This window comes from Athene noctua, chromosome 1 (assembly GCF_965140245.1).
Source record: "Athene noctua chromosome 1, bAthNoc1.hap1.1, whole genome shotgun sequence".
NCBI classification, from domain to species: Eukaryota; Metazoa; Chordata; class Aves; order Strigiformes; family Strigidae; genus Athene; species Athene noctua.
The window spans coordinates 78389322-78411365 of record NC_134037.1 but is presented as its reverse complement, the minus strand read 5'-3'; the positions used below and the strand labels follow the sequence as shown (position 1 = coordinate 78411365).

General features: G+C 36.1%; 1 protein-coding gene and 1 long non-coding RNA gene across 4 annotated transcripts in view; one reads left to right on the top strand and one right to left on the bottom strand.

The window, feature by feature from the left end:
- QKI (QKI, KH domain containing RNA binding) overlaps nucleotides 1-22044 on the bottom strand; it is a 167451-nt gene that overhangs the window by 66455 nt on the left and 78952 nt on the right. The gene's annotated exons all lie outside the window — the stretch shown is intronic.
- Nucleotides 9239-15056, top strand: LOC141969270 (uncharacterized). Its single transcript, XR_012635017.1, has 2 exons — nucleotides 9239-9408; nucleotides 14639-15056. It is a non-coding gene; the product is annotated as an uncharacterized LOC141969270 (long non-coding RNA).

The window sequence follows — 22044 nt, the reverse complement described above, 5'->3', positions numbered from 1 at the left end:
TATGGAAATACCTGACCTGTGGTTTCACATTTCTGAGTACTTTATTGTTGTATACCACTACTTCTCACCTGTATTTAAGGGGGAAAAGTGTGCATTCATTGGTTTCTCAGTCTTCTCGTCTACACAGTAGAGTACTTTAAAGTATTTCTTTGGAGATATTTTAATAAGTAAAAAAAAAAAAGGACAAAAGAAAGGACAAAAACTGAATTCCAAAACACTGTTCTTTTCTGCAATTTGGACAACCGTTTACAGCATACTGGATTTTGAATGCTGTAATCAATGTAGTATTAGTCACTAGCACTTCTAAAAGTAAAAAGAATAAAACAAGTGGTATTTTTGTATTCAATGGAGAACATGATCACGTCTTAGCCTGGTAGCATAATTTTACACTTTCTGAAACATTTTCTTTCCTCTTTTGAAGTACTATCATGTAACTTTCAACAACAGTAACTGCCCCAGATAACTGTGGCATCTGTCTTTACTGTATTTCAAAAATTTTTATTTCTCTAATACATGTTTTATTTCCTCTCTGCCTTGCTTACATTTGATTGCTGCTTTGCATAGCAAACCTGGTCAACACATGAACACTCCCCTCCTCAATAATTTGAGCTCAGTGTTGGATTGATCAATTTTGCAGTTAAACTCATCCTCAAACACCTGTGCTCCAGCTCTTCTATGACAGCTCCACATATATGTCATGTTAAACAAACCATGAGGGTCAAGAAATAACAAAATAAACCCAGAGTTTTCTTCAGGTGCTATTCCTACTTAATCTAAGCATGAATTCCAGCAATTTTCACTATTTTTTAAAAAAGTCTAAGAAACAGACAAAGCCACATTAATTCACACATAATTTGATTTAAAAAAAAAAAAATCCAACTAGGAATAAGTGACCTTTTTTATTTATTTATTTCAGACTGAATTTACAGGACTGTTAGAGAAAAGGGGTAGAAAGAAATACAAAGAAAAAATGTAATAGCTAAGTGACCTTTTGGAGCCATCAGAATAGATAGAGCTGCTTACACCCTGTATTTTAATGCCAACATACCCACATATCTACTTTCCTAATCTCAATTTGCCTATCACTTCCAGAGCCCCATAACTCAGCCTCTGCTTGAAAATCCAACCATTATGCTTTTAGTCTTTCCTCAAGGATAAGGCGCATATATGCCTCATATATATATGGAAAAAAAAAAAAAATTAGTAGGGATTCGTCTGCATAAATATTGGTGAAGGTCTTAATTAAGGAATTATATTGTAAAGACAACTTTGTAAAATGACAATAAAGTCACGCCAACCCTTCACTTTAAGTTACAAAATAATTGTAAGCTTTTAAAAGAAAGAACTACTACTCCCCATTTTCTCATGCTGTTAACATTTACAATAATATTATTGGTAACCTTCTTAACATCTTTTCAGAAACTTCTTAACACTTAGTAAGAAAAGTGAAATTCCACTCACTCCAAATCTTTGCAGAAATGCATATGAAGATGTCACTACAGAACATTAACAGAAACTCAGATTGAAGATGTTAACATAACCTCAGTGTGCCAAGAAAATTGAAAAGTACCACCTCTTAACTTGTAATGTAATAGACAAGTTTCAGATAGTTACAAAACCACACAAAACTGCCAGCCAAATTTAAGAAACTCAGAAAGAAAACTTCACTACGCTCTCCCCCTCCTCCCCCCCAAAAAACCCCAAACTGAAGTAAAAAAGAACAGGTTCATAGTTTTTACTCTTCATATGCACAAAAAAGTGGCCTCTGTTTAAGAATATGAACAGTTAACACTGTTTCTTTAAAACTGAATGACTTGTAATGTAAAATAACATTATTTTTATAGTAATATGTTGTTAGATTTATTTTAGGACATAGTGATCTTTAGGTTTTTAGTATTTGTCAAAGCAACAAAAATAAGAGACTCATGACTCAAACCAAACATACCAAGGTAGTAGTTAAGCTTCGAATAACTTCACGAGCCATAAAGAAACTGTTCTTGTTCAGTGAAGTTTAAAAAAATTAAAAGTAGGAAAGCAAACATTCATCACCTCTACTTTTTCAGATTGGTTCAGGGGCAGGTTGGGGAGGGGAAAGGGTCTAGAAGGGGAGTCAGTTTAAACTTTAGTACTTTAGCCAGTAACACTTTGGCAACAGTACTTTTACTGCTGAGCTACAAGAACACAGAAAAATTCAGGGAAGAGGCCATACACAGAAAAGCAAAGCTGTTTTTACTGCCAGGGCCAGTCTGACATGGTTGCAATGCCAGAGCTTTAGCTCAAAACTGGTATCTTGCACTGCTTGGGAATGGCTCTTTCTCTAAGTAAGAGTTTTGACAAGAACATACATAGTCAGACTGCAAAAAACAAGAGGTGGAGGAGTAACTGATGTTACAACAGATCTCATGCATAAGCTAAAGTGCTTTGCCGAATTCTGACCTTAATGAAAAATAGGGTATCAGCACTGATACGATTACACCTAATATTTTTATTTTCCCTTTCTTATTTCAATCCTTGGGATGAAAGTGCCTTGAAGATTTCCTCAAAGATGCATAATGAAGAGCAGGTGTCTGAATCATTCGCTTCCTGCAGGTCTGCAGGGATGGCAAGAAGATTCAAGTGCCTAGGCAGCTAAATGCTATCCTGAATAATTAGATTCAAATCACCTCTTATACCAACAAGAAAATGTAGCGCTAAACATAAACCAAACTTTTTTATAAGTGGTTGCTTAAGCGAATCTTGCTAGCTTTAAACACAATATCTGTGCTTATAATTAGAATACTGATCTTGCATAGTCACCTCCGAGACACTCTCCCAAATCACAAGTCAGAACTATTCTGAGTTTTCTTGTATGGAAGGCTTTCTTCTGTAGACTTCAGTTCAATAGAGCTGAAATGTTAACTGCTCACTCACACCAAAACAAGTGCCTCCATTCCCTTCTCCTTCCTCTCAGTTGCCTGCAGAGCCCTTCCCTCTTCTTTGCAGCAGCAACAGCCCTCACAAGGCCATTCTAGAGTTTAACACAGTTTAACACACTGCTGCTGTCAGAATAGGTTTTGCAAGTTTAGCGAGCTGAACTGGCTCAGTGACACATCCCACAAGCAGCAGACTGAGCACAAAGGAGGGCACAGGCACATCTCTTCATGGGAAGCTGCCAGCTGTCAGTCACACCTTCAGCAGGCAGCCCAGCCGCTCCCCTGCCCTACCAAACCATTCACAACGGGGGCTGAGGATGAGGGAGCTCCATGCTCTGACTGCCTGACGTCCAACTCTGTAGCCATGTTCCACACCAATCCCAGCACTTAACTCCAACGTAGTTTTACTGTAACGCATATATTGCTATTTCAAAGTTATGTATTCTGAAAACTCAAGTTTCCACTCACCTCAAGTTAGACATGCAAAGCAATCAACATTTTCCACTTCAAATGTTACATCTCAGTTGCCTGCCTGAGAAATGAACATACTGTGTCCCATTTATTTAAAGGTGTGGCAAGGAAAACCCTGGTCACTAACAGAATAGTGATTAACTCCAAGGAAAAGTTCATTTATACAAAAAGGTTGTAATTAGCAAGCTTAATTCTAGCATCTTCTATTATAATTGGAATTTGCAATCTAAATGCCCTTCTATAAAAATCTGTAATTTCACAGGAAACATCAGCTGGGTTTCAGTGGCCCTGTTTCCCTGTTCATCATACAGCAGCACTAATACTGCCTTATTACATAAAGTGGTGTTTGTTTGTTTTTTTAAAAAAAGCCTTTTGTAATCGCTTAGGAGTGCTTTCCCCTAATGAATTATATAATTGTCAGTTATTCGCTCTCTCATTTCTTTACACAGTGATTTCTCCCGGAGTACTAAGTTTTTTGTGTTGCATTTTTGCTTAGAGAGGAGTGAGACCAGAAATAATGGTCACTTAATTCTATAGTCGGCAGGCCTCGTGAAACTCTATTACAGAAGAGCTTTATCTTAGTGACCAGATACTGTTAAGCAGACAACTGCCCACGGTTCTTATTCCACTGCTTAGATGGTGGCTTGCTCTCCTCTAGTGACCCCCTCTACAGTCTGTGGGTCTTTTGGAGAAGACAAACAGTCAAATTCATTGTCTAATGTAACAAACTCGTTTTCCACAGAATACTGTTGTTAAATAGACATTGTGCAACAGGTGGCATAAGTTCACAGCGTGTTACCAAATGTACTGTGTTGTCCAGACAGGGTAAGAGGTTCTTTACCAGTTGGAAACAACTGAAAAGCTAAATTTCAGGATCACTTAAATCCATATACTAACTGATTTGCTCCATAGCGAGAAAGCTCCCCAGTTAATTGCAATTCAGGTTGAGCCTCCATACATACAGGTTTTCCCAGCTTTTGGGGTTTTTTTGGTTTTTTCTCTTTTTTTTTTGTTTTGGTTTTGGGTTTTTGGGTTTGTTTTTTTTTTTTTAGGAATGGGCTATGTGGGCTTTGTGTTGTCTGCTTTGGATTCATACTATGCTAATACTTCCAAGCAGTGCATAAATAATAGTGTAGTATGTTGTGTCCATGATTTATTCAACTTTTTCTTCAATGGTCACCCACAAACAGCAGTACAGTACTGAGGAGAACAAAGAATATAGCATTTCTATAGCACTACTGCTAAGGCTGTTACGATTTTAACACATTTAGTAATAGTCTATCCTTATATTTTATTTCCATTCTCTTATTTTTTCGCTATTAGAAAGTTTACTCTAAAACTATAGCAATTTTCATCTTATGGAGATTACACAAGCATGTATTTATATATCTCTGGGTTGTAATCATTTTACTCCCTCCTCCTGAAATACTTCAATTTTTTCCATATTTACTCAGTTGCAACAATTACTAAACAAATATATTTGTATACAAGTAACCCAGACAACAGTTCAAGACAAACGGTAAGTAACAGATAAGATACTAATGCAAATTAAACTAATTTCTACTTCAAAAATAAAACAATAAAACACAGAAAACTCCCACAAATTTGTCACTGAGTACAGAATTGACTAAAGTTGAGTCCTTGAACGAATTCAGAACTACTGCCTCAAATGATCTCAGCACACAAACTTTTCATGTATTTACAACTGAAACCTTGCACGGTCTGTAATTGCAATGTTTTATTGCAGCAGTTGCCTCAAATCTTTGCTACAATTATACCAGTTCAGACACACCCAAGTTACCACCTAGATAACTCAAATGTGTTATCACTGTTCCAAACCCTCTTTATGACCACTTTCATTCAACAACTCTATTGATTATAAGGACTGCAGAATGAAGGGTATCCAGCATGTGGCATGTGTTCTCAAGGCCAGATTAAAATGTAGTTTAAAAAAAAAAAAGTCCAGTTTCACATGAACTTTTTGAATCCCACAAGTTTTGGTAAAATGTACAAAACCATTCACCAAACAAATATAATTTTTTAAAAATCTCATTAAATAGTGAAACTGCTGACATTTACATTTGCAAGATTTTGAGTAAAACTGAGAGCACAAACTGAATAAAAACCACAACTACCCAAATTATCACAGCTCAAGTGCAAGTCACTGTAATATGAAAAATTAAGACATGTATTTCTGCAAATTTTCAATTTCTGTATTTCAACGTAGTGTCCAAAGCACGGGTCTAGCCATTTCCCCCAGCTAAACAAAAATATTAATGAAGAGAGAAATACTGTGAATAAATATTGGACAGATTAAAAGAAACAAACAGAATGTCATTACAGTATGAAGCCACAGAAGCAAAGTAAATCCTTGATGGGTTAACCAAGTCTGAATACATTTAAACTGAGCAATTTTTAATAGATTCCAGTACATTATCAAAAACATGCAAAAAGTTATTAGAAAAATTAACTGCTTCTACTTTTCAGAAGACAAGTTCCAAACTTGTTTTGTTAAAATGTCTATTATACACAGTTTTAGACTGCATGCTTATCTGGCCCCACAAAAAGCAAACCAAAGTTTTACAGTTTAAATTAATATAGTTCTGAATAACAAAAGTAAAAGATGGTAAGGCTGGGAAGAAAAGGTCATTATGTGCATGCCTTTCTTACATTCTACAATGGTTTCATCCATCTTAGAAAATAAGACAGCATTGTGCATGAATTGAGGACAAGAATAATTACACGCTCTGCTCACATCCTAGAGATAGCTACAAGAGGCTGGCTTCCTTCATTCTAAATGTTTCCTACTCTTCAGGAAAGCACAAGCATAATCCCTTTGTTCAAAATGCATTTTCAACAGATGACAAAGATTTACTGCCAACCAACAGGTGCTGACCTTGCCACTTCCTTTTTCCCCTCCTCTCCTTTCTCAAAATGTCACAGGTATTAATTTGGGTCAATACATCTTATTAACTAGCAGAATTTTTTATTCCACTGAACGTACACTCTCACAATAGCTGACCAAAATCTAACTTCTTCCCTGTCCTCACTGTAACCCTCTAACATGGAATAGAATTTCCCCCCACCTCCCAAAAGACAAGTTGAGCAACACTCTCACAAATACGTGTAATCCTATATTGTTATGAAATTATGCAAATTGCCTCTTTTTATTGATAATAAGGAGAGGGAAGGTCAAAAAAAACCCACCTAGTTTCCTAACTGAATAGGTTTGAAGGTTCTTTAGAAAGTAAAAGAATTAACAGCATCAGTATGCTACCTACCATTAACATTCTCCATGTTACAGTTGCAGGCTGCCACCAAAATTAAAACTCCTCTAAGTATTCGCTATTACATTTGCACTGTATTGACTTAAGAATTCATTCAAATGTGTCCCAAATGAACTTCACTACTTTCAAAGACACCAATAGCACTGAAAAATTCCAGCCGTTCCCAAATAACATTTCTGATATTTCCAAGAACTGAAACCCAAGTGTACAGTTTTACAACTTTGCTTTCCAGTTGTCAGTTAGCACCCATCTAGTATCATTCACAGTCAAAAAAACCCAGTCTGTTCCAAATGTCTGCATCTTTACATGAGAAAATTAAACACAGCAAAAGAGAACAGATATGTCAAGCCTGTATGTTCCATATTTTACATCTAAAAAACAAGTTGGGGATCCTGCATTTATCATCTGAAGCTGTAAGAAGCAGCATCTCCACAGCATATCAAGAAGCCAGTCATCCAGCTCAACTAATTCAAAAAAACAGTACAGCACTTTGCCTAAACCAACAATTTAAACCATTCTAAATTGGTGCTGCTAGTCCCACCTAGAAGTACTAAAGTGTTTGTAATCCAGTTGATGGTTCTGAAAAGCAAGAGGAAGTTTCCAGCTGGTTTAGCACTGAAGCAGGTGGTCATAGTCATTTAAATCATCAGTAACCGTCAGGAGGATGGGAGGAAGTATACCTAGCCAGGGCTGGGTAAGTGGCACTGAACAGTAAGTGTTGACTTAAATTGTCCTAAGACCAGCCCTGGAACTGCAGCCTGAGATACCTGAAGGAGTCAAATCTCCAGCACTCAGAGGCTGATTGATTTTTACCTCAGCAATACAGATGGATAGTTCCTTCCTATAACTCCAATACAGCTTTCAGAAAAGAGCAAAAATACTAATTTAAGAACACAAGTGATACCTGCAGCAGAAACTTGACATGAGCACTCAGAAATGTCCCCAGCGAAGAAATAATTACAAGTTTAGACCCGGTACATAAGAGGTGGTTGAACTGCTTTTAGTGAGAATGCTGAAGAGCTGATTTGAACACCAGCAGCGTCTCCTCAAGTTACATGTGATTTGCAAAAACTTACTGGAACGTTTACAAGAAGTAAATCATTTACTTGCCTCTACCTCCAAAACTGCTGGATCATGGTTGTCTCTGCTCTTAAAGGAGACCTGAAAAGCAAAAAATAATTGGGCTTGTGCCCTATTTTGCTTCTTTAAGATGTTTAAGAGAGGCATGAAGAGTTAAAATGAGGGTTTTTATTTTATCCTGTGATGGACACAATTTATTCCTTATTTACACTTGGGACTGAAATCCCAAGAAGCCATAATACAAGACAACCTAGGTAAGGAAAAACAATGCAAGAATCAACAGAAGCTAAATCACAGATGAAAGAGCAAACCAGTTTTCTTCCCCTCACCTCCACCTCCAAATTCTCCTTCATTTGAATGACGAATAACAAAATCTTTCCAAAGTTAAGTATTTCTGCACTACTAGTGATTTGCACACAGTTTTATGAATTAACATCATACATGCTATACCAAAAAAACCCACCACAGCAACAAAAAACCTGTTTGAAATTTGATTGGCGTTGTATTTTAAAATTTTAAGATGAAAAGAAATCGGGGAAAAAAGCTCAAGTCATTTTCAGGGTGTTTCAAATTAGCAAAATAAGGAGACAAATTATTTTTAGAAGTTCTTTGCAAATGGGAGTGAAAAAAACATGAGCTAGCTAGTTATAAAAGGGAGACAAACATGACTTCCTTCCACTACTAACATGCAAGTCAGTTTGCATGTATGCTATAACTGATGCAGTTATCAGAACATGAAAGCTCTTGCAATGTTTTTTCTAAAAAATAGTGCATTTCATCTGATAGCGGGAGGCTAATTAAAAAAAAAAAATTAAAAGTCAAATTCATATCAGAGGCAATTTTTATTTTAACTAACCTATTTATTTTTTTTATTAGTTTATTTTAACTAACACCCATTACTGTTGGAGCAACCATAACAGCTAATTAATTTTAAGCAAGATGGGATGGTACCATGTAATCAAGTCAAAAAATGGTTTAAAGACCCTTCTCTACTCCTTCCATCTATACTTCAACTACATAATTACTATATATGAAACAGTAAAAGTCCATTTTTTTGGTAAATAGGGAAGTTAAAAACTGTTGCTTATGAAAAACATGCAATCATCAAGAAAAACAAAAGCAGGATGCCCAAAACTAAGAAAAATAAATCCCAAATAACATACATACTTAAAACACTACTGTGGTTAAGTGTGTTGTCTCCAAATTATGTATCACAGATAAGCTATGCTCAACCAGTACACAGTTGTTGTCAACTTGACTTTTAAGCAAAATCAAACCAATGAACTGGGTGAAAGTTCCCCAGCATTACATACATGGAATGTGATCTTGCTGAAATGCTAAACCTGCATTAGACAGCCTTAACACCCTTCTCTAATAAAAGAGTTGTTTATTTTTATATACTCTGATAGGAACACCTGGCGACACAAAGTACAGTTTAATAAGTATTTCAGGGACAGCACTGGCTTAAGCAACCTAGGTAATGTTGAGTTCTGCACAAGAGCAGGCAATAGACCTGGGCATCTTACCCTAGGACCTGATTCCTCAATTCAGCTCTCTATTAACAATTAAAACGTTACTTCTCAAGTTGCAACAAGCAGCAGGCAGCAATTCAAACAGTACTGGAACTGAATTAAGTGTTCCAGTGACATAATTCAAAGGTGAGTTGTTTTGTTGTTTGGGTTTTTCAAGGGGTTTTTTGGGTTTGGATTTCCTTGGGCGTGGGTGGGGTGGGGGGTGTAGAGGGGTGTTTGGTGTGGGTTTTTTCCTTCCACAGATGAACTGTAAGAATAGAACAATTTTTATTTTTTTTAAAAAATGGAAAAAGAAGAAAGAAAAAAAGAGAAAATTTAATCTTTAAAGTATTGAAAATAAAATATTAGAACCTAAGTCAAAATCAAGAAAATTAAGTTTAGCTCAGAAAAGTAACTTAAATATCTACAAAGCATAAAATTCCAGGATTATACACAGGATTCTTGTTTCAAAGCTATGAAGAAAGAATTCACAAAATTACGTATTTTTTTCTCTTTTCTGTGAACAAGAATCCTTTTCATCAAAACTTCTTACTTTACTGGGTGAAATTAATGGCAAAATACCAAACTAGGAGTTAAAGTAAAAACCCTCTAATGCAGACACTCATATCATGGAATGTGGCGAAGTTTAACTCTGCAAGTTAAGGTCATTTAACAACCACCTATCACTGAAAACAGTGGTCCTGACTGCTACATCCCCTGAGCTGTCCCTGCTGTTTAGACAATTGTGCAGGACTCAATTTAAGAAACTCACAAAGTCAACCGACTCCTGAGAATGCACCTGAAACAGTGGGAACAGACGTCCTAAGGCTTTTAACAGTAAATGACCATTAGATCAATCTAAACAGTGCCATAGCACTCACAATAACCTTCAATAATTTGCGATAGCAAGAAGATTTTGTCCTTTGAGGACTACTAATATGATTAACTTCCAGAGCTCAAGCATTACTCTGCTTAAGAGTGTGTGAGCCTCTTCAATCCTGCATAATTCAACAAAAATGTAAGTAAACACCCTTTGAATTAAATTCTGATTTAAGGAAATATGTAGTTACTTCAATACTCATTATACCACCCACTTAAAGAAAATTGTATTTATATTGTGTTTAATTCACTTCAAGATTACCAAACATAGCCATGACACAAAAATATCTTCCATTTTTTAGTGATGTTTTAAATAGCATTTTTACTATACAACATATCCTACCCATTCAACTATTTATCTTGATACCCCTATTACCTATGCAAAATTTCATAAAAAGCATTAAATCCCATTTAAGTATTATGGAACAGAAGTGACTAAAAGACTTTTGAAAAGAACTGAGAATTAAAGTATACCGACTACCAGTTTCAATGCTATTCTCCACAGTGATACATTAATCTGAAAGAAATTTATCTTCTGCTGTAATTTACAAACAATAACAGACCATATACTCTAAGTTCTTGCTGCAAAAGCATACGGTCTCACAGGAAAAAGTACCTTCACTATAAAGTGCTCAGAAAAGTCAGAAAAAATTATCAGAAAAAGTTGCTGATACGATTTGTTTTCCTCTGTTAGTAAAGCACATTTTAACTATTTCACAAACTACAGTAACAAGAGTAAATACAGTTTTCAGTGCAAGTCATGCTCAGCCCAGTGTACACAGCACAGCCTCCATATTCTCCCTGTCCCATCCCCAACCTTTACGCTGCAGGCAAGGTTAATAAGATGTATCCCACTTGGGGATAATAAAAGTCTGAAACCACCTGCAATAAAATTTTAGTGACTAAACTGACTTAGTAGAAAACATACAACTATTTAACACACCAGCACTCAAGTTCCACAAGGCAAGAAAGGGATATATTGCAGTTGCAGTGTATGCAAAGTAAGAAGTAGGCATAGCTCATCTTCCATGAAGAAGTTAAAACATCAACAGGATAAAACACACAGAATAAAGCAATGGATGAACAAAGCATTTAAAAAAAGGTATCACCTTTGAGACATGAGGTGTCTGAAAGCAAGTTGTATAACGTTTTTATTTGGGTCCTTAAGTATATATAAACTGTTTCAACAGCTTTCTCTAACATAATACAACAGGCAGGATAACTTCCCTATTAGAGTTTTAAAACACTGCCCCACCACAGGCAGAAGGTGTTATTCCAATTCTTTTCTCTGATGATACCAACATATAAACTCTTAAATCTGATAATCAAATAGTACGTAAAAATGCCACACATGAAGATTCAAAAACCCAGGCACACAGGTTTTCCCCAAGATACATACATAAGTATAGGCACTAAGAAAATAAAGAACTAAACTAAGAAATGAAGTTTGTACTGTATATTCATTGGGAGTCCAAAAAGCAGCTCAATTAACTCTGACTAAGTACATAACATTTGAAACTCCAGGCACAGAAAACAACTAGCACACAGCTACATACCGAGCTTTTGTGTATTTGAAATGTTTCCCTTCCATAAGAGGATAAGCATTATTTTTTAGTGGTATGTAGACAACCATACACAGTCCTGTTAGCTAAGTCATCCCAGGATACTGAAACCCATGCATTCTGCAAGTTCTGTATATGTCCTAATATTCACCTACACCTCCAAGTAATTACCTCGCTCTTAACACTATAACCATGGTAACTACTGGTACGAAGACAGAGTGAACAGACTGGAATGCAAGGAAGTGGTAAAACATCTAGTTAGATACATACGAAAATTACCCTTCTGAGTTGCAGAAGGCAAGAAATTGTTTATCATCATAAAAACTGTATTTGCAAATAACACAAAATAAATCAGCATTTATTTATGAATAAATTTAGGGGGAAAAAAAGCGCCTTCTGCTACTGTTGTCACTATTTTGTTGAAAGTTAGCACCTTTTTCTCAGTTTCCTCCTGATCTCTCAGGCCTGATCTTGTTCATCTCGAAACTTGCAGCAGACTTTCATTTCCTGTTCCCCATTAGCAAGGTCATGCCTCACTTTCTTTTTTTTTCCCTTTAAAAATTCTTGAGGACAGTCTCAAATTTGTCACACAACTGCACATACTTTACCACTTTTCTTAACACAAACAAAAAATCTCCAAAAACCCTAAGCCTGTTTAAATGAAGTTTTTCTAAGCTGAAGTCAGTGACAAAGACACACAACAAAAGTCCAGTACACTAATATTTGTTGCTGAATACTCTTCTTGAATTCAGGATTAATGAGGCATTGCTTACTATAGAAGTGCCCTATTCACTGTATAACTAAAGCAACAGAACTTGATACAACCAACAAAAAAATCTATACAATTAAAACGTAAATTCTCTGAGACTACATGCAGCCAAACCATACTGGAGCCCCAAAATTTTAGCTTGATCCTCACCAATGAGCTATTTTCATTTTACCATCTAAGAGTATATGTATGAAATCCATGATGCACAGTCTGATATGAAGAAAACAAATCCTTAAATTCAGCCTGACTGTAGAATTGTATACACACACTATATATAGGGAGAATGAAAGTTTTTGTGATTTGTCCAAAACTTCGATAAATTATATGTTCCATTATACTATATTGACATTTTATTCAGTACATCTTACTGTCAATCCCTCTTTTTATACCTAGGCTTAACTCCAAGTATTTTTTTTCCAAGTTCAGAGATTTTGACCAGAAGGAATCACAAATTTGATCTAATCCGGCCTCCAATATATCATAGGCCATTACTTTTCAACAGAAAAAGAACTGCTCTGACAGTAATCATTACAAATTGGTTTAGAGCATATCCAAGGTCATCATAACTTGACTCTGCTAATACATGGAATTAAAGTTTATTTCTAGATGGATTCTTCACATTTTCTTGAAGAGAACTCTGAATCACTCAAAAACTGATTTTAAAAAAAATCTTATGCATGCACGTACATTGTTATGCAGCTAAAAGGTAGAAGTACAAGTGTGAGACGTCTATATGTACCAACCATAAATGTTGTTCACATTTTCAGTGTTTTAGTTGCTGATCCTACATAGGCAAGATCTACTGGAAATTATAAGTTATTGTGTACACCTGCAATAAAACCAAGTTTTATGAATGGTTTCAGCAGTACTGTTTTCATCAGAGAGAAAAAAGCATGTTTAGTAGGTGTGTATTTATGTATTTCAAATTACAAGTACCATCAACTGAGATTACAGGGGGAGATAAGGAGTCTGAGTTTTCCTCACAAGGTACGTAAACCCTGTCACCAGGATGCTTAACAAACAGTATTCTTCTGGAGGACTTTATGGAGAGGTGAAAGTCAACTCTCAGCTTCTAGGTTTTTCACATCCTAAAGCTTCTTGGTAGAAGAAATTTGAAGGGGGTTTTAAAGGTTACTGAGATAGTGAGATTTTGCTATTTGAATGTGTATGATTTAACATTTTTGTCTAACTTAAAAATTAAACATGAGGAGAAATTGTTGATGGGGTGAGTCCAGAAAATCGCCCAACTTGTAAATTCTAGATGTCATTTGTCAAATTGAAAAAGTTATGGCTAGAAAAGAGAATTTCCATTATGTCTTAGATTTAGGAATCTCAATCTAGGGCACAATCAGATATACCGAAATTCCCCCCAAAAGTGACTGCAAGTCATAGAAGAATAGTAAAGAACATAAAGGGAAGGCCTGCTCATGCAAAATGGGTCTAGGAAAAGCAGTTGCTTAAGGAGAAAAAGTTCCTTTACTTTTCCATTTTTTAATGCTGCAAATAATTTCAACAAAGAAATTTTCATCTCTGCAAGAAGATCTGCATGTAGAGATTACGTGATAATACAGCAGATTAATACCTATTCAAAAGTGAATATCAAGCATTATTTTTAAGTTTTGTATACGGAAGGAGAAGATTTCTCTAAAACACACTAAATAGTTCCTCAAAAATGTAACTGAAATGAGTAACGAAGCAAATCCTCAAAAAACATTAGTAAATTACTTTGAAGTGACCAAAGTCAATGGAATGCAATCAGAACAATTTAATGTAAACAGAAGACTCTGATAGGCTCATTATCTCTGCTTTACAGAGAACAAAAAATACAATATGTCCATTTCAATCTATTCATTCTGGAAGAACACAGTCTTCATTTTTATCTGAAGTTGGGATTTTATACTAAATACATGAAAGTTTAAGGAAGCCTCAACAAACTGTCTTTGATATTAGAAAAAACTACCTCTGACCAGGCAGCGTGGGTTGCAACTCTCACCTAATAAAGTGAAATGACTATTCAATGAGCATGTCTGATCATAGGAAACTAATCTAATCCTACATGGGTGAGCTAACAGTTATAGTAACGTGGTCTTGCAGCACTGCTATGCCATGGAATAATTCTACTAATCTAAATGCATCTCAAAGTCACATTCCACTTTTTTTTTTACAGTGCAGAAGAAAGAAAACTGGAAAACCAGGTTAAAGAAAAGGGCAGACCATTCCACTTCAGAATGCCAGACCATAAAACACCTTATCAAATCCTTATTTAATGCTTATCACTGTTTATTTTGTCTGAAAGGGGAATTGTGTGATGAGTACATACAAGTTTACATTTATTGACTTTAAGATTTATCTAAAGAGAATGTAATCAATACTCATGTGAAAATTTATTGCTAATTACATGCAATTAAATCATTTTATGAAATTTATCACTTAACACACCCAGGAAAACATTTACTTCAAAAGAAAAGCAGACTACTTCAAAAACATGCCATTTATGAAATCTCATCTAAGCAAGGTTTTCTATAGTTTTCTTTCTGTAAACCATGATAAATTCACACAATTAAAACTTTTATTTTTAAACCTGACTTTTCACTGAGGTTTGCTTGTGTCCTGTGAAATTATAAAGTTCCACTTCCAAATAAAAGCCGGCTTTCTGCTCTTCAACAATAACACTGTTTATGTTTTCAACAAAACAAGAAAATATTTCAAGTTTTCCACACCCTATAAAGCTTTTTAAGGTATTCTTTTACCTGCAATTTTTTGTTGTTGTTTAATTCTGTTTGTATCTAAGACTAGTCATGACTGCTAACCATACAGTATGTGCAATATGTCTTCTGAAAAAACATTATTAATTGTGCCTAACTAATGCAGGCAACTAATCTTACTTTCTGCATGTGACCTCTATTCACCTAAGAGTTGAAGCTCTGAAGTTCCAGTTGAATTACGCTGCATTGCCATAACCACTGAAGAATTTCACGTACACGCTTTAAAGCCGTTACAGTAATTACTCCTTTTCACTTACCGTTTCACATTTTTGGCCAAATTAGTCTACCATCAAACATTCTGCTTCCACTCCAGAATAAAGCTGTTCATGCTTGTTGAACACAGACCTTCCAAACTTCATAACTAAACCAAGCCAGCCATTCCTTAATTTCTTTGGATGAATGACAAAAAGCATTAAAGTGTTACTGTCACAACTCTATACTCTGTACAAAATACATCAGCAGACAATAAGAAATTTTCATTTTTAGAATATTCCTCAGCATTGTTACCTGAAGGAAATAAAAGACCCCACAGAATACCAAGTCTTCTACATTAACTTCCTTGCCTTACTCCTCGTTATTTCTGTTTAGATATGCAAAAAATATCAGCTGCATAGAGAATCCTATCTCAAAATGAAGGCTTCCCATCCAAATTACTGCATTCATAGTTTTCTCACATACGTAAGAAATCTAAGAGGAGAATATTAAGCTAATGACAAAATCTTGCAAATTCAGATCTGAGGACATTTCGTCATAAAATAAGAAATACTAACAGAAGTTGAGAAAACCAACCACATTAGAAAACATGCTTCAAATACTTGGAATAGAAAAGCCCAGGCAATAAATTTAATTTCAACCCCCCTCTTTTTCTGACACGTAAGCACTGCAATAAAATTTCAAGAAACAGTGACGGAAGGACCCATAGCAACAGACACTTCACATGGAGGAATACCACGGAAGAGAATAGGGCAAGGGTCTTCCAAATTAAAGATATTTTTTTACTTCCACTGTAGCCTCTAATTAATGAAGTGCAAGATGTAAGAGTCAAAGAATTTTAAAAAAACAAACAACCCCAAAACACACCACCACACCAAAAAGACAAAACTAATTTTTCTTTGCTGTCACTAGGTTCATGAAAAAAATCAAAACCGTCTCCAAACAGCTGAAAAAATCCTGTTAATTTTCTTCACCTCACGTCTTCTCCACCAGATAAACGAGGGCATTATCACTGTTTAATACAAGTTTTAATTGAGTACTGTCACTGGTGGGAAGAAAAGTGTGGAACTACTACTTTCCATATCAAACAAAGCAGGTAATTAACAGCTATTCTGGCACAATCCCTTATCATCAAAATACACAACACTGTTAAGTTCTCTCAATGCCAATGCTTTGCTTCAACAAAGGAAAGTGATGTTTCAGGGTCACATTCACTTCTTTAATACACAGGCATAAATTTACTGCTCAGTCAGACACCTATAATTAAACACAAGAAGAATATAATTCTAATATTCAGACAGGCTTGCATACGAGTAGGATATTTCCCCCCTGTAAGATGATTGCCTTTCATTTTTTAGTTTCAAGTAGCTACAGTTCACTTAGTTTTGATTACATAGCAATTAGATATGCAAATACAAGAGATCTAAAAAAATGCTTTTTTGAATGTCAGATTGTAAGTAATCAAGCTCATTCTTTCCTCCTGTACACATAAGCTATTCATTAAACAGCTATTGTCTTAAAAACATTCCAACAGATTGCATTTATCAGGGTTTTAGAAGCAAATATGGGAGTGCACATTACCCAGAACATGGCTCATCTAGGAATGAAAGCGATCTTACAATTAATTTTAATATATACATGATAGTGGTTAAGTAAGTTGGAACTAAATACCACATTTTACTTCAACTTACTGTTACCTAAGCTGTTACCTATGTTACCTAAGCTCACTGCATCTTCGAATTAACAAAAAATCATTAGTTTGTATATTTAATGATATTGCGTTGGCAGTATATTTCACAGCTAAAAATGCAGAATTATTGAATATCATTTTTAAAATTGTATATTGAAAATACATTTATATAAAGAAAGTCACTATGAAACCATGTGGTTAGTGTAATTTTGGCAAGAATAGCCATTTTTACCCTCCCCCTTTTTTGGGGGGCGGGGGAGGCAGCAAGATATTAGAAGTGCAGACTTTACATTATCATGCACCTACACCACAAGCTTGGTTCTTCGCGACACTTTTCACAGAACCTCTAGAAGCAGCCCAGAGTTTCAGAGATCCACTGATCACAGGTTAAAACGTTGGGAAAGAATGACTGGCAGCAGCTCTGAAAAGCCCAGAAAAGCAGAACTACTGCAATATCAGATGGAATAGTCTATAAAATATTTTGCCTATTAAATATTTTGTTTACCCACAACTACGATCTGCCTTTGACAGTTTGAAAGCTTGCTCTTGCAAACCTCTAAAGAAGCAAGAACAAAATAGAACAGGAGCAGGGGCTGGTCGGTTGTTTCTCCAAATGATTACAAAATTACCTCCAAGCTAACAAGAGGGGAAAAAAGATCCCTAAAAGCAAGCCTGTGTTTTCAGTGACTCAGCTGTGAAGAAATTTACACTAACAAAGGAAGCTGAAACCGTTCTTTCCTAAGGCTTAGCTTTCAAGACAGGTAACTGAAGTAAATAAAATACCTTCCCAGCTGATTCCATGATTGCCAACCACCCTTCAAGATGTCTCTCACAGGAGCACAGATCCATTTTCAAGGTCAGGAGAGCAACAAAAATTACAGGAGATGCCTGAATCAGAAGTCTGTTTAAAAACCTGAAAAAAACCCCACCCAGTTTAACTCTGAAACCCAGCTGTAGGCCCTGAAACGTTCTGGAAGCTCAGATCCAAGCAAAAGCTAGGAAGGCTTTTTTACAGGAACTGACATTTATGAGCTAACAGATGAATGTGTGTGACAAATTATTTGACATTTTGAGGGTCTTCAAATTTGCTGCTTTTTTTTTTTCCTTTAAACATTCAACCTGATTTTATCTTTCTCTCCTCTTGCAATGAAAGAGCCTTATTTAACCAGATAGTAAGGCAAAATCTCATTGATTGTCAGCTTGCTGTTGTGACCATGCAACATTTATACCCCTTCTGTTGCTTCTTCCCTAAAGGTCACTATAAACAACTGTTTGAGCAGTAAATGTAACCTGTGTATTTGAACTCCTACCCACTACAGCGTGATGTAAGGAATGATACTGCTGACAGGGGAACACAAATATACCCTCCCAGTGTTGCCCCTGCAAACACTCACCCATCTATTAGGTTGTTCTCCAAGGAAGACACTGGAAGAATACTGTATCTACTACTGTAAAATGTCAGGATCAAAAAGCATATTCAAAATGTCAGATTCTTGCTGTTTTCTGCATCTGACAAGATTGGTGGTACAGCATTAACTAGGCAAATTTACTACACTTATGTACTGGGTCTGGCTGAGCTGGAATTGGTTTTCCCCTACAGCAGCCCTCACGGTGCTGTGGTTTATGCTGGGAGCTGGCAGGGTGTTGGTAGCACCCAGGTGTGTTGGCTACTGCTGAGCAGTGCTTACACAGCACCAAGGGTCCTTCTGACATTCCCCTCCCCCAGTGGGATGAGGTGGGCAAGATCTTGGGAGGGGACACAACCAGGACAGCTGACCCGAACCGACCAAAGGGATATTCCAGACCATATGACGGCTGCTCAGGATAAAGCTGGGAGAAAGGAGGAAGGGGGTGGGGTCATCCTTGGTCCTCCGAGGCAACCACCACATGTATCAGAGCCCTGCTTCCTGAGAAGGCCCGACATCACCTGTCCATGGGAAGCAGAGAATAAATCTGGTCTTTTTTTCTTTCTTCCACATGCGGACCTTGCTTCACTCTGCTTATATTAACACTGCTTTTGTTTTACCCACTAGGGTTGGTCTATCTTATTTTCTTTCCCTTGTTGAGAAAACAAGGGGAAATGGGGGGGGGGGGGAGGGGGGAAGTGATAGAGCGACTTGGTGGGTACTTGGCATTTAGCCAAGGTCAAACCACCACAACTTAATACTCCAACTTGCAAAAATAGCCAGGTGAAAGTATGTTTAATAGGAACAAAAGTAATAGGCCAAATATGATTCATTTTAAACCATGACACATTATACTACATGATAGATTCTTCTACCGTAAGTCATGAAACACGCATTCAATTAGACTGCAAATAATAGGTTTGAAACCTGCAGTAACCAAATAAAATCAGACTTCCTTAAGAGAACAGAAACACATAATCAATAGGAAATGTGTTTTTCTCTTCAAAACATTTGTTTCTTCAGGTGTATATAGAAGACATGGTAAATTCAGATTATCTGATTTTTCTTAGAAATGGAGAAATGGGAGGGGGGGAGTTAAGGGAAGTTTAATTTTACTACTAAATTAAACTCTTCCCAAAAGGTACATTTCAAGCTAAATTGAACTTACCGTGTAAAAGGCTAGATACTGAAAACTTCCACTAGTCAGGCTGCAAAAAACAATTTGGGCATTTACAATACCCTTGTCTCCTCACCACATATTGACTCATTTCCAGATCAGCTTCAGTATTCCAAATTGCATTAATAACTATAAAATTTATCACTTATTTTGGCTGGTAACACAGCTTACCTTAAGACCTTTTCTGATTAATGCTCTTACAAGTCAGCGTGAGTTAACAGATTTAAGTTCTAGGTCTTTTTGATAAGTGAATATTCAATTCCAGCATTGCCAACTTGAAACAGAAATGATTGTTTCCAAGCCACCTCAAAGACTGCTTGGTCATTTGAAGCTCATTTACTCAGTAGATGGAGAGTGAATACAAGATATATTATGAACAGAAACAACCTATACTTTTCTCTGTAAAAATTCATTCTAAATCTTACATTTCTTTGTCAACTACTAGCTTTGTTACTTCAAATTATGTATTACAGTATGTTTTGTCAGTTCAGCAAGCTAGTTAAAAAAAATACCCCCCAGGAACCCCAGCAACTTAACAGTTAAACTCCCTTGAATATATATGGTTGTAAATATGTCGGACATTTGAAATCAATAGTACTGCATCTTAAATAGCTCCCAAATAATTCCGTCAAGTGGATCAATTAAATCAGTCAGGTACTTCAGGGGGATTCAGACAGTCAGTTAAATGTGGTTTGGCATTCCAATCCTTTAGCAACATCTGATTGCCAAGGAAGCATTAATCAATTCTATATGGCTGAAGGACTAAACATTCCAGATAACCATTTATAAAAATACTCCAAATTGGGCATAAGCAGTAACAGAGTTGCTATTAATGTGCTAGGGGTCCCATCTTCCAAAAAACTGTTTCTTCCTTATTCAAGACAAATATGCAATTGCTGAAATGAACAGCAGCTTTCCTACAGAATGTACCAGGTGCTGTCAGCACTTCTTTCCTTCTATCTTCGATTACCACCACAGCAGAAACACTAAGGAACAATAAAATAAGGTACATGATAACACTTACTAAGAAAAAAACAACAGTTTATCTAGGCCCAAATGTCAGGATTTTAAGATCCTATGGATAGAAAAGGAACCAGCATTTTAATGTGGAGAAGTGTGGGAGGCAGAAGAGAAAAAGAACTGAGATCTAGGAGACCCTGTCCATGCCTTGGACAGGATTTTTAGAAACTATTCCCATAGCTCCAACCTGCAGAGACAATACATGTACAAAATTCAGACTGTACCACGAGAGGACAGGAGAAAAGAAATACCCGTTTTCAGCTTTTCATTCAGAATGCTGGCATCTGGTTTTGCTGGCTATTGAGCTGGAAGAAGTTTTCTTAAGATAAATTGCTATCAACAGTGGCAAATAAAAACCCAACAAAAAAACCCATCACAATACCAACACTCAAAGAAAGTAATTTCAAAAAGACCTTCAAATAAATATATAATTCCACACCAGAATATCCCATATCTTTTTGCCTGTATGAAATGTTATCCTCACTGGTAATAGTCATATCAATCTTGTGTCACAACACATGGTCAGAATAGTAGGGAAATATTGGGGAAAAAGCACCTGCACCAGACTTACTAATCACTAATAGAAAAATTTATTATCTTAACACAGTAAGTATTACATCCAAACATTTAGGTTATATGCAGTCATCGGCCACATGCCATATCAAGGCATTCAATTAACAGGCTAATTGGGTTTTGAAGAAAAAAGTTGGCTGTATGTACCAACTATACACCTCCTCCCTGTACTGATTCCACCCATTCCAATTAAGTTTTTTACATAATTCCATAACATCTTCTAATGAAACCAAACAAGAATTTGATTTTCCCATTGCTTTTTACAGCCCGTCCTCCTGTTACTTCAGCTACCATTCTGTCAGGCACACGTGAGCTATAGCCTGGACAAAGTCACTGTTCTGCAGGTTTTATTTTCAACACCCAAAGCCAGCCTCATTTCAGGCTATTAAGGTTAGAGGACATGATTTTGGTTATCTTGTAGGAATACAATACTAGATATAGATTTATGATCCAAATTACATTAAAGAATTACATCAACAAATCATTCAAGCAAGCATCAACACTGTGTGTTGTGTGTGTTCCATAGCGAGTATGTGGCACTTAACAATCAAATCAGATAATTTACACAGAATGTCAAATTCTATTAAGTTAAACAGCCTCCAAGCAAATTCAGTACTGGCCATTGCTAAATTGAGTGTTCTACTATTGTAAGAGTTACAAGTTTTCTTTACCAGAAAAACAGATTTGTGTACCTGGCCTTAACCAACATTTGAATAAGCTTTCATCCTT